Below are 8499 nucleotides of genomic sequence, written 5' to 3' on the forward strand. Positions count from 1 at the left end.
GTGGGGTGTAGCGGGCTAGGGTTTGCGGGTGGTGGGGGGGTTATGCGAGGAGAGATGGGCCGGTCGGGGTGGGCTGGCTGACTGGGCCGGCCAGTTGGCTAGCTACGCCAGTTGGCTCAGTTGGCCAGGGGGGGGGGGGTTCTCTTTTTCATTTTATTTTCTATTTAAAACTTTGCTATTGTTTTCAATTAAACTGTAAACAGTTTTGTTAGATATGAGACTTGCCTCATAAAACAAGCACATTATGTCTACGAGTCACAAAATGTTCGAGGCCAAAATGAGTTGTCTAATCATTTCTAGAAATTGGAAAGGCCAATTTTAAATGTTGGCAGACCACTAAATAAATTTCCAGGGGCACTTTTGAATCACAAAAGAGGTTGGTTCCAACATGATAATTAACCAGAGATTATTTGCCACACTTTGAACATTTTAGTTTTAATATTTGAAAACTTTTACTATTTGCCTGATTTTGAATTTGAATTTGAATCGGTTTGAACTAACGTGAGATTAACAACAGTAACCGCGATGGCGTGGCATCATTAGCAGAGGTTTACTGTAGCTTAATTATCCGGGCGTCACAATTCTCCTCTACTACAAGAAATCTCGTCCCGAGATTTAAGAGAGGGGTAAGGGGGAAGGTTCTGGTTACGAAATTCTAGCGAGTGTTCTTGGTCTTGGTTGCTCTTCTCGAAGAGGTAGATCCACTACATTGACATCTTCATTTCTCTGCTTCAGGTCATCATAGTGAAGTCGTCCTTTTCTTCGGGATCTCCATCGTTCTTACGAAAGAATAAAGGGTGGTTATTCCGAGAGAGCGGACCTCTACAAGGTTGACTACCTGGTCGATAACATCGGGGAAGGTGGTAGAAAGTAACTCTCGAATTGAAACTGAAGAAAATATCAAGAGCAAGGTACGAAGGTGCAATAAGAAGTTTCAAGTGGATAGGCAATCATTTGTTGCCTGATACGAAATGTGAAGGGGTTCAGAGCATTGGGAATAAGTATTGCGCCTGATACCAGAATAGATCACTAGGCAGGTGGCCCGTGAATTACATACGAAGTCAAGCGTGGGGAATAAGTTTGACAACAGGGTGTATAGGAGAGTCAGGTTTCGATCCTGTGGAACTGTGGGTTATGGGCCCACCATGTGGGTTAACATAGGGATGGGCGTTGACATCTTGCATGATCATGATAGCAAGGCATGTCAGAGGATCAGCCTATCAGTTATGTCGGCAACAACGTCGGTACCAAGGGCGAGGGACGAAGAGAACCATTTTCCTGCTCGTTGAACGAGGCGGACCAATAGGCAAAGTTCTCGTCCATCGGTGGTTACCGGAATGCTATCAACAAAAGCAACAGGGTCTTACTGACAGAGTGGTACAACGAAGTGCTTAACTAAGAAGGGAATTATCACTTCTCAGTTAAGTCAGATTACTGGAAAGGTTAAACAAAACAAGGGAAAGGATAGTATGATTATCATATTAAACAAAACAATGGAAAGGAAAACGTGTTTAAACACATAATTCAGGGGTATATCCTTCCCAAGGACAAGCAAAACATGATATCCATGACAGGATATAATGTAGAAAACTCTTTAGGTAAGGGGAGAGAAATTTCATGACATTACCCATACAACGGTGTTTGGATAATTGAGCAAGAAACATTTAGCATTGGGCTTCAAATGTTCTTGTTGAAAATCGGAGTACCATCTACATGCTTCGAGATAGCATTGACATGGTCAACAGGTGAAGATCAGACTTTGGAAACACAAAGGATCCATCAGGAATAACTGGTAGAATAAGTCTTACAATTTCCTTACGGAAGAATGGTTAACCTTGCTAAAAAGGAAGAACTATAACAATAGGTCCTCCGGCCAGGGGTGCTAGGCATGACATCACCTTACTAGGTTATATAAAGACCAATGTTATGACTCTTGGAATAGGTTCCAACCATCATATCTGACCGAGATTCAGATCAGATTGGTGTCAGGATAACTCGGACTCATGATGCCCGAGAAGGAAAGGGGCAACACAATCAGATGAGATGGAGTTGCAAAATTCTCGGGAAATGTACTATGGAAGCAAGTCCCGAATCACGAGTTCATCATTTAACCAAGGAGAGGACGAGGAGGTGGCTGATGAACTCAACGATTATTCATTGAAATTTTCAAAGGATGGATTTCCACACTTATGTGAATCAAGGAGATAACATTTGTCAGATCAAATGATGTAATGAAGCATGTTTGAGGAAAACATACACAATTAAACATTGGTAGAAAGGTGCGCCCGAAATATGGGTTGGGCTGCACGACCAATGTCAGAATGGTGATTCAATAATCAATAGTCTAAGAATGAATGGCCGACCATTATTCAAAGCAATAGGGTTGCTAGAAAGGCAGAATCCAAACAGCACCGTTCACTTGTTGGTACCCCGGTTGGAATCAACGCGAGGACCAAGAAGGAATGGTGATGATGAGAAGTATCACTATACCAAGAATTCTTAAGAGGAGGAGCAATCCTCACAACATCCTTGATATTAAAAGATGGTAATACTCCAAGGTAGAACACAACACTAGCTGGAGAACAAGTTGCATTCACTATGTGGGGAAGTTCATGATGAAAGGAAGTCAAGGGTGTTGTCGATGATAATAAAAATCATCGAGGGCAAGGAGGGTATTTCTCATCATGAGCACAGTTGACATCTCGGAAGAAGTCAAAGTGTTGAAGGTGATCCAACACATTTGCCGGGAGGTTTCAAGAGGATGCAATCAAATAACAACGGCAACAAGCAAGGAAATGACAAAGTGGCAAGTTATAGGATCAATATATAAGAGGCAAGCTCGGAACCAAAGTTGCATTCCAAGACAAGCAACAAGATGTTGAAAGCTTGACGTAAGTCGTGCTCACACACTGAAGAATACGTGCACCAGAGAATGACAAGGTAGCACAGTCAAAGGTAGCAAGACCAGGATGCAGCTGATAGTCTAGGAATGACCAGCTTGAGTTTAGAATTTCCCAGTAAAAATACTAGGGGTATTTGATTTGTAGTGCGGAATAATTTCACTAGTCGGTGTTCTCGGTTGACAACAACCTATAACCTAAGAACAATTGGACCTGGTGAGTAATAACAATTGATGAAGAACCCATAAGAAGTTATGATGTTCCATGATATTCTTGAGATACCAGATTGTAATACTCGACGGTAGAGCAGAGTAGAGGGTGGACACGTGAAGTGATCTGCAGAAGACAAGTACTTCATCTTGTCTGAGAAATGGAATCAAAGGGGATCAATCATGGTCGGAGCCATGATAGCAAAGGATCAATTCACAGGTACCAGATGATATTATACCAAGGAAATAGTTATTATTACAAGAAGTTTCCATGATAGGATCTACATCATGTCCATGGGCATGAACACAAAGTTCAAGGTCGACTCCCACTTCTCCAATGCATAACCTTTCATTTACTTCTCGCGTTCGATGAAGTTGTAGTGTTGAAATTTTATCTGGCAAAATACCAGAAGAGTATGACTCGTGAAAACTTTCGAGTTCACACATATTAAGGAAGGCATAGGTTCAAGCCATCGGGGCTTCTTAGCACATGTACCACGAACTTCAGGAGTAAATAACACAAGCTCAAAAGTAGAGCATGGTTGACAAAGCGGAGGATACAATTTACCAAAGGCATTATATACCCGTGGAAAGGCTCACAAGGTTATTGAATATGAAGGACGATGTCGGATGAAATCCAACAAAATTGATCGGGCGATCCACAACGGAGCTGATGTGAGTATCGGTACTCAATCAGACAAAGAAAGAATGCACAACATCATATTATAGAACATCTGAATAATTCGATGTTTAGATAACAAAGGAATTATGATTTTCAAATCAAGGGATCAGGAGCAAACGCTCTGATCAAGGACGGACAAGTTGAATAGACTTAGGGGTATAATCGATGGCAATCTGATTGGTTAAGAACCAGCTCATGTTTAAAATGACGTCTGAGCCGGGAAGATAATTTAAAAGGATCAACTGATGATTGCGTGCTTTCACACACATGTTGAATCGATAGGATCAAACTGATGGTGTCAAAGGATACTAATGAATATTGCTACACATATGGAAAGCATCCATATTGCAAGCAGACAAGTATTTGCCGAGCAATAGTTTGAGGAGGATACTCGGAAGATCGGGTAGTATTTCCAAGTATTTTGAAAAGCATATGAACAACTGGGGATAAGCGGATACTTGATAAGTGCGAGAATTATCCATAGGGGTATTCAGGTGACAAAGAACAGCAAGGCAATAAGCTCAAAGGATTATCGAAACAACGACGAGTATTTCAGGGTATCTTCTAATAACAAGACCAACTGGGGATGAATGTAAGAATAACAACTGCAAGTAGTTATCCATAAGGGTTGACGGTGGAAGGGGAATTGCAAACGCGATGAAGACAAGTTCTCAGGTTAACCGCGGAGAGTATCTTCAGGGTCTTCATGTGCAGCAGACGATCCTCAGTAATAAGGGGCTCTCCGGGTGAAAGTGATAACGAGATCCTAATGTTAGATTTAGCAAAATTCATTTAACCCGAATAGAAGAGAGATCAGGGTCCCAGAGTAAAGGTCGAGGAGTAAAAGATCCTAGTACCACCCAATGGCGACGTGGGCCCATGTTAGTAAAAGTTTTTGCAATGTCTAGACTCGACTTTGGCCAAGGAGTGTGGAAGGGGGGTTCCAACAGGCAGTCGGCTCTGATACCAACTTGTGACGCCCCCGATTTAATCGTACACTAATCATACACGCAAACGTGTGCGATCAAGATCAGGGACTCACGGGAAGATATCACAACACAACTCTACAAATAAAATAAGTCATACAAGCATCATATTACAAGCCAGGGGCCTCGAGGGCTCGAATACAAGAACTCGATCATAGACGAGTCAGCGGAAGCAACAATATCTGAGTACAGACATAAGTTAGACAAGTTTGCCTTAAGAAGGCTAGCACAAACTGGGATACAGATCGAAAGAGGCGCAGGCCTCCTGCCTGGGATCCTCCTAACTACTCCTGGTCGTCGTCAGCGGGCATCACGTAGTAGTAGGCACCTCCGGTGTAGTAGGAGTCATCGTCGAAGGTGGCGTCTGGCTCCTGGGATCCAACATCTGGTTGCGACAACCAGGTAGAAGGGATAGGGGGAAAAGAGAGAGAAAGCAACCGTGAGTACTCATCCAAAGTACTCGCAAGCAAGGAGCTACACTACATATGTATGCATTGGTATCAAATGGAATAAGGCTATCATATGTGGACTGAACTGCAGAAAGCCGGAATAAGGGGGGATAGCTAGTCCTTTCGAAGACTACGCTTCTGGCAGCCTCCGTCTTGCAGCATGTAGGAGAGATTAGACTGAAGTCCTCCAAGTAGCATCGCATAGCATAATCCTAACCGATGATCCTCCCCTCGTCGCCCTGTGAGAGAGCGATCACCGGTTGTATCTGGCACTTGGAAGTGTGTGTTTTATTACGTATCCGGTTCTAGTTGTCATAAGGTCAAGGTACAACTCCAAGTCGTCCTGTTACCGAAGATCACGGCTATTCGAATAGATTAACTTCCCTGCAGGGGTGCACCACATACCCCAACACGCTCGATCCCATTTGGCCGGACACACTTTCCTGGGTCATGCCCGGCCTCGGAAGATCAACACGTCGCAGCCCCACCTAGGCACAACAGAGAGGTCAGCACGCCGGTCTAAACCTAAGCGCACAGGGGTCTGGGCCCATCGCCCTTAGCACACCTGCACGTTGCGTGGGCGGCCGGAAGCAGACCTAGCCTAGTGGCGTTCCAGTCCAATCCGGCGCGCGCCGCTCCGTTGCTGACGTCACGAAGGCTTCGGCTGATACCACGACGCTGGGATACCCATAACTACTCCCACGTAGATGGTTAGTGCGTATAGGCCAGTAGCCAGACTCAGATCAAATACCAAGATCTCGTTAAACGTGTTAAGTATCCGCGAACGCCGACTAGGGCCAGGCCCACCTCTCTCCTAGGTGGTCTCAACCTGCCCTGTCGCTCCGCCTCAAAGTAACAGTCGGGGGCCGTCGGGAACCCAGGCCCACCTCTACCAGGATGGAGCCACCTGCCCCTTCAGCCCCCATCTCCGAACAGTATCACAGGTAAGGTAACTGTGTAAAGTATCTTGTATATGCCCGTGGTCACCTCCCGAAGTGATCACGGCCCAGTAGTATAGCATGGCAGACGGACAAGAGTGTAGGGCCACTGATGGAACACTAGCATCCTATACTAAGCAGTAGGATAGCAGGTAATGGTAACAACAGTAGTAGCAAGGATAGGCTATGCATCAGGATAGGAATAACGGAAAGCAGTAACATGCTACACTACTCTAATGCAAGCAGTATAGAGAAAAGAGTAGGCGATATCTGGTGATCAAAGGGGGGGGCTTGCCTGGTTGCTCTGGCAAGAGAGAGTGGTCGTCAACACCGTAGTCGTACACACGGACATCGGCAGCGGTCTCGGAGTCTACCGGAAAGGAGTAACGGAGGGGGAACACAATAAATAACAGAGCAATCAAATGCAACACAAAGCAAGACGCGGCAATACGTTGTGCTAGGGGTGACCTAACGTGGTACGAGGTGGTACCGGTGAAGGGGGAGAACATCCGGGAAAATATCCCCGGTGTTTCTCGTTTTCGGACAGACGAACCGGAGGGGGAAAGTTGCGTGTTCGCTATGCTAGGGATGCGTGGCGGATGAACGGGCTGCGTATCCGAATTCGTCTCGTCGTTCTGAGCAACTTTCATGTACAAAGTTTTTTCATCCGATATACGGTTTATTTCATATTAATTTTCTAATGTTTTAATTCATTTTTGGAATTAACAGATTTAGTTTAAATAAAAACAGATTTACTGCATCAGCATGACATCATCATGATGTCAGCAGTCAATAGTGTGTTTGACTGGGTCAACTGATGTGTGGGTCCTGGTTGTCATAGACTACTAACTAATTATTTGTTAACATTTAATTAGCAGGTTTAATTAGAGTTAATTAGTTATCTAAACAGTGTTAATTAAGTTAATTAATTAATTGCATAAATAATTAAGTATTATTTAATTTAACTAATCCTTTTTATTAAATTAATTATATATTTCCTTTTTTTTAATTCGTTCTGGGGCGGGTCCACGTGTCATTGCCCCCAGGGGCCTATCGGGCGTGGCCCGAAAGAGCAAGCGGGCAGCGGGCGAAGCGATGCCCGACCAGGCGAGGGCCGAGCGGCCGCCGACGGGCGCCGGCGTCGGGCGACGACTGGGGCCGCGGCGAGGCTGGCCGAGAATGGCACCGGCGAGGCCGGACGAGCGCCGGACTGCCGTAGAGGACGGCGGGTCGCGCGAGGGGGCGGTGGAGGCGGCTGCAGGGCAGGGCGGCAGGGGAGCCGCGGGACCGTGCGGCGGCGAGCAACGGGAGCGAAGCGGCGTCGCAGGGCAGCGGGGCGCCGGCGGGGAGTCGAGGCGGGCGCGGCAGTAGCAGCCAAGGCGAGGCGGAGCGAGCGGCAGTAGGCGATGCAGAGGAGGAGGGAGGCTCACGGGGTAGTTGTAGGGTATGAGGCAGCGGGTGGTGGGGCGGTTGACGGGGACGACCGGGACGGAGAGGAGAAGCAGGCCAGCGGGGAAGAGGCGCCGGCGAGGTCGAGATCCGGCGGAGAGGTTCGGTGCGGCGACCCTGGAGGAGCGGGCGGGCGGAGGCGGCGGTCCTCAGGCACGGTGCGGCGCGGTCCGGTGATGGTGAACGGCGGCGCCGCCAACGGGGACGGCCCGGTCCGATCTGGATCGGGTGAGAGGGAGAGACGAGGGAGGCGTTCAGCAGGGTCCGGCGGGGTCGAACGGCGTCGGCGCCACCGGGGTAGAGACGAGGGGCGTCGGGCAGAGGTGAGGGGGATCTCTCGATCCAAAACGAGAGAACGAGAGGGAGAGGTGGATCGGGGGGAGTGGGGTGTAGCGGGCTAGGGTTTGCGGGTGGTGGGGGGGTTATGCGAGGAGAGATGGGCCGGTCGGGGTGGGCTGGCTGACTGGGCCGGCCAGTTGGCTAGCTACGCCAGTTGGCTCAGTTGGCCAGGGGGGGGGGGTTCTCTTTTTCATTTTATTTTCTATTTAAAACTTTGCTATTGTTTTCAATTAAACTGTAAACAGTTTTGTTAGATATGAGACTTGCCTCATAAAACAAGCACATTATGTCTACGAGTCACAAAATGTTCGAGGCCAAAATGAGTTGTCTAATCATTTCTAGAAATTGGAAAGGCCAATTTTAAATGTTGGCAGACCACTAAATAAATTTCCAGGGGCACTTTTGAATCACAAAAGAGGTTGGTTCCAACATGATAATTAACCAGAGATTATTTGCCACACTTTGAACATTTTAGTTTTAATATTTGAAAACTTTTACTATTTGCCTGATTTTGAATTTGAATTTGAATCGGTTTGAACTAACGTGA

General features: G+C 46.7%; 1 long non-coding RNA gene across 1 annotated transcript; it reads right to left on the reverse strand.

Annotated features, from left to right (window-relative positions):
* Nucleotides 1–4865: 4865 nt before the first annotated feature.
* LOC147961262 (uncharacterized) lies at nt 4866–7995 on the reverse strand. The gene is made up of 3 exons (XR_015611357.1): nt 7595–7995; nt 6460–6534; nt 4866–5162 (listed from the first exon to the last, which is right to left on the reverse strand). It is a non-coding gene; the product is annotated as an uncharacterized LOC147961262 (long non-coding RNA).
* Between the last annotated feature and the right edge of the window lie 504 nt (nt 7996–8499).

This window comes from Triticum urartu, chromosome 7A (genome assembly GCF_056163025.1).
Source record: "Triticum urartu cultivar PI428250 chromosome 7A, HENAU_Tu73, whole genome shotgun sequence".
NCBI lineage: Eukaryota > Viridiplantae > Streptophyta > Magnoliopsida > Poales > Poaceae > Triticum > Triticum urartu.